We start from the raw sequence: 5,932 nt of genomic DNA on the forward strand, positions 1-5,932 counted from the left end.
TTTATACTTTTTCTCTCCTATATTTCTTTGTCTTTCACTTTGTGGGATATCTTTTTTAAAGATTATTTATTTATTTATTTATTTATTTATTTATTTATTTATAAAGAGAGAGAGAGCAGGGCAAGGGGCAGAAAGAAAGGGAGAGAGAATCCCAAGCAGACTACTCACTAAATGTGGAGCTTGATGTAGGGCTTGATCTCAGGACACTGAGATCATGACCTGAGCTGAAACCAAGAGTCAGATGCTTAACCAACTGCTACTAGGCATCTCCATTTTGTGGTATATTTTATTAGCATCATCTTTCAACTGCTCCATTGAACACATAGGCTTTTTTCTCTTCTTGCCCTCTCTCTCTTGTTTCCTTTTTTTTTTAATTTTCCAATAGCGTCTGTTTTTTTCATGAATGCACTATCTAATCTCCTTGAGGCTATTATCATAACTTTTTGAAATTTTATCTCTCTCCCTCATTTTCTTCATTTCTTACCAATTTTTTTTTATTTCTTTTTTCTTCTTTTCTTTTTCCTGCTTCCTTGTTTTGGTATTTGCTTTAACATTACATCCTTCCTCAGCATGACTGGTGATCACTGGTTCTCTGTTTGCACTTAAAAACTGAGCACTAGGGATGCCTGGGTGGCTCAGAAGTTTAGCATCTGCTTTCAGCCCAGGACGTGATCCTGGAGTCCTGGGATCAAGTCCCATATCAGGATCCCTGCATGGAGCCTGCTTCTCTCTCTACCTATGTCCCTGCCTCTGTGTGTGTGTCTCTCTCTCATGAATAAATAAGTAAAATCTTTTTTAAAAAACCAGAGCACTAAAAATCAGATTAGAACCATAAGCAAAGTTAAAAGGAAAATTTCAAATCAGAGAAAATATTTGTTACATATGACAGAATAATGGTCAATGTTTATGTTTCTAAAGAGCATGAACAAATCAATAAGAAAAGATAAGTAATTTTTAAAAAATGTATAAATGTGATGGACATTCAGTTTGTAAAATTTAGTTATCTAGCAACATTTAAAAGTGCTAAACTGGTAATAAAATATAAACTAAAACAACAAGATGCCATTTTTAACACCAAATTGTCTTTTTTTTTTTTTTTTTGAGTTGCAATTCTAATTGTCAGCAAGGATGGGAACAGGATACTCTCATACCTTGCTGATGGGACTATAAATTGATGTATTTTTTCAGGGTAACAATTCAGCTGTATGTACTAAGGTTCTGAAAAGAGTGCACCTTTTAAGCTAGCAATTCTACTTCTAATAATCTTAAGGGACTAGAAAGTCAAGTATGCAAAGATCTATGTACAGTCTGCTGTTGTTTATTATGATGAAAAATGGATACAAGTGTTAAACATTAAAGAATTAACAGGATGAATTATTGTTACACTCATCTGAGGAATACTACTCAGCTATAAGGAATAATGTTACTGTAATTTATTTATTGACAAAGAGATATTAATGGTATATTGTTACATCAAAAAAGTATGATAGAAGACTATAAACATGAAGCTCAATTTAAAATAATATTATTTATGATATATACATACACATAGACACAGAAAAAGCCTAGATGGTTTATATATATAAACTGCAATTATTTCTAGATGATGGCAGTATATGAGTTTTTATTTACTTCTTTTTGTTTTTATATATTTTCTATGATTACCTACAATAAACATAAAACTCCATGCATAATAAAAATATTTCTTTAAAACAGAGAGAGAGAGAGAGAAAGAGAGGTAGATTTAGAAGTCCTGGGAATGTGTGTGTATGTGTGAACATTGGTTGGGCATTGCTTGCTCATCAGTAGGCTTTGCCACAGAGTAATGAAATGGGGACCAAGTCATTTCACTAGAAAACCTCATGTAACAGTATCTGTGAGCATCCCAGGCCAGTTAGTCTCTTTTTGTAAAAGTAAATATTCCATTCTCTTTCTAAGGGAGTATGAGATTAGCAGCCAGTATATTCTGAGAACCAGGCAGCTCCCATGATGAATCCTTCACTTGACTGGCTCTGTTGGCAGCCTACCATTCTCCTCCTACCCTCTTCCATGCCTGGGAACTTCAGAAGAGCCTTCTAGGTTAAATTTCTCCAGATAAGAACTTCCTGCTTCCTGCCTGGGTGAAGGAAGGTTAGAGGGCTGGTGGTGAAGAACTGAAAGAGGATTGGAATCTCACTACCCCTTCTACCAACTTTGAACTGAGCTTCCCATTTCAAGCTCCATCCTTCCTAGAGCCCTCACAATGTCTACTGCCTCTAATTCCTACATCTTCTCAGGGATCCTCAAGTCAGAGCCACTTATTTCTTGTGTCTCTCTCCTCAACATTCTCTCTGGGTTCTAATAATTAGTTACTATTCATCCAGCTATTTTTATATTTCAAAATTTTGTTGACATTTCTTATTTGGTGAGAACCTCTTTACTGTTCACTTTCTTCTTATTGATTTGTATCCTTTCTTTTTTCTATTCTCTTAATACAATTTCAGAAGGAGCAGAGATAAATATTTGCATTCAATCCAATACATTTAACAGGAAGTCCTGTGGATATTTATACATTTGCTCCTATTCATAAATAACATTGTGCACAGATGCCTCATATAAGAAGCTTCCAGGACTTGGGAAGGCAAGTTAATGCTAACTTAGTAAAGAGGAGACACATGATGTCAGTTGGATTCACCTGACCTAGCTAGAACTTGGGACATGAAGATTCTTTTCCTTCCTTGATTATCTAGCCATGGCCAGGGATATGCAAAAAAAAAAAAAGTGGCAAACACAATATGCCAATTTCTCTATAATAAAATGTTGTGCTTGGATAGGAAGGAAATTGCAGCTGTTCAGTACAGATGGCAAATAGCTGACTGCTTTTAACAGGAAACAATGAAATATCTAAAGTGAATAGCACATATCAAGAAATAGATATGTGAGCTAAGTTCCTACTTCCCATTTTAAAAATCTTTGAATAGTTAACATTTATTTAGATTTTTTAAATGAAAAATCTCCCAAACCACTGACCCATGTAGAAAATTCACAAAAGTCAATTCCCTAACTATTATCCCCAAGTACACTCACACTTGCCTAAAATGGATTGATTTTTTAGGAATAATCTTTCCACCACCTACTTCAAAGTCTTTATTACCACATAGATGAGGTAATAAGGACAGATCTCTATCTGTGTGTAGGTGTGTGTTTGTCTGTATACATGTGTTCACTTAGCGTTTAGATCTACAAAATTTGAATTTTTTTTAAGAGAGACAAAGGAGGAGTAAAGGGAGAGGGAGAGAATCTTAAGCGGGGTCCATGCCCAGTATGAAGCCTGACTTGAGGCTCAACCTCACAACCCTGAGATCATGACTTGAGCCAAAATCAAGAGTAGGACGTTCAACCAACTGAGCCACCCAGGCACCCCCAAAATCAGAAACTTCTTAAGCTGCCAAAATAGTGATGTATTTTTCAAAATTCTGTTTCTCATAGCACCCAACCCTCAGCTAAACATAGGGTTGAGATTCAATAAATGCTTGTTGATTTACTAATGGATTATATTGTTGAAGAGGGATGTTTGACCTCCAACAAAAATAAGAGTACATCTGGATTTATGAGACACAAACAAATTGAGGACAGCATTGCTTAACAATTGTCAGTTAAATAAGTCAGTTGCAAAAGGACACACACACTGCATAATTCTACTCATATGAGCTACCTAGGGTAGTCAAATTCATAGAGACAGAAAGTAGGATGGTGGGTTCCAGAAGTTGGGAGAAGGGGAAAATGGTAATTAGTGTCTTAAGGGTATAGAGGTTCAGTTGGGGAAGACAAAGAAGATCCTGGAAATGAATGGTGGCGATGGTTATGTAACAATATCAATTTGACCTAATGTCACAGATCTGCATGCTTAAAAGTAGTTAGAATGGTGATGTTATGTTATACATACATTTCTACAAGAAAATAAGAGAATGTCAATCACATCATCAATGCCTTAGGGAGTTTTATTTATTTATTTATTTTTTAACCAGGAACATGTGGAGCCTTAGAAAGAGTACCTTATTTACCATGGTGATTTCAGCCTCCTGAATCTCTATTGAATTTGATGCACTGGGATCTGGTGAAAGGAAAATTCACATCTGAGTAAAACACAATGAAAACTTACTCCTTACATGTTTCATACAGACTGCTCTCTGCCGATGTGACTCTATCATTTAACTTCTTTGGGGAAGATAAAGTTTCCACTGGATATCCTCAGGCTGTGAGAAAGTGTTCCCCACTCGAGTTTTCTTTTTTTTTATTAAATTAATTTTTTATTGGTGTTCAATTTACCAACATACAGCATAACACCCAGTGCTCATCCCGTCAAGTGCCCCCCTCAGTGTCCGTCACCCATTAATCCCCACCCCCCGCCCTCCTCCCCTTCCACCACCCCTAGTTCGTTTCCCAGAGTTAGGAGTCTTTATGTTCTGTCTCCCTTTCTGATATTTCCCACACATTTCTTCTCCCGAGTTTTCTAGCAAGCCCCATTAGAGAGAGCCTGGGTCACATTTCTACAGATGTGTTCAGGCTGGATTGGCAGCCGAGCATGGAATACTATGTGGGTAACTAAAGGGAGCACACTTCAGCTATGAAGCCCCTGGTGTGGAAAACTCTGGTTCCCATGGAATTTTGCTTTACAAGTCTCCAGACATTTCCTTATTTCTGTTACGATTTTGTATCCTTTGGAACATCTCAGCAATGTGATTCGTTTATGGACACAACCCTGAGATCACTAAGATATTTGCTAAGTGGGTTACTTAGCAAATACTTAGCAGTAATGCCCCGAGGTCCTAAAAGTTTCCCCAAGTTGGTTTTTGGAAGTCATCCTTGGACAGTCAGACTTGCTCAAGCATCGTCTAGGAGGCCACCTGAAACTCTGCTCATTGGGACCCCTACTGAAGTGTTTGAGCGGCTGAGCAGCACTGCTGGGACATAAACCCAGCATGGCCTAAAAGAAAATCCAAATTGTGAGCAAGGATGGAAGCAGGAGTTTAAAGCTAGGAAGAACAGAGCAAGGTTGTGCTGGAGAGTCCAAGGTTGTGGGATAGATGAAGGTGTCAGAGGCACATGGCTGGGTGTCATCAGGGGGAGGGGTGGCTGATGAGGTAGACACAATGTCTTAAATTTGTTGGGCACAATCAGACACCAGGGGCAGAGAAAATTATAGAGATGGCAATCCACAAGTGCTGTGTGGCCACAAAAAGTTGCAATATGGATGAAAAGGAGAAAGGTCATTTTCATTAATCAGATGTGTTATCTGTGTGATAAGAAACCTTTGCCTACATGAAAATCTTTGAGTCATTAATTAAAATTTTCACTCTTCTTCCAATGATGCAGAGACATGGAGAACTAGCCTGAGAGCACACATGGCAAGAAGACAGAAAAAAAGAACTAAAAAACTAGAATTCCCCTTTGCAGGGTAGTTTGTAACTCCTCTTTTTGCAGTCTTACCTCTGTCTGAGATCTCATCTTCGGTGCTTGATTAACTAAAGGGCACATTCTGGTTTCACATGGCCGAACTTCCTCCAGGGAATAACTCTTGCTTAACTCAACTTCCGTCACTCAGTCTCCTTGCACCATTACTCTGTCGATTGCTTTACCATCAGAATATCCTCCAATGTTTCCTTGACTCCCTTCACTTTCTGAGAGCTCAGACTTAAGCCTCCCTCAAGCAGCCTCTTCCTTCCATGGGGAACTAATGAAGAAAACACATCTTGCAAAAAATAAAGGAACAGGGAGCCATTTCCTCTGCTGGAGGACTGAAAGCTTAGCTATCTCATAGCTGAAGGTTAAAAGACTCAAAGACCTCATCCTTCATAACCCTTTGTTTGAAGTCAGTTTGGAGCTGGAGAAAGAAAAAAAATATGAAGAATATCTAATTTTGTGAATCTCATTTTCAAATTCAAATCTCAAA

The sequence above is a fragment of the Canis lupus genome, chromosome 38, assembly GCF_003254725.2.
Source record: "Canis lupus dingo isolate Sandy chromosome 38, ASM325472v2, whole genome shotgun sequence".
Classification (NCBI taxonomy): Eukaryota; Metazoa; Chordata; class Mammalia; order Carnivora; family Canidae; genus Canis; species Canis lupus.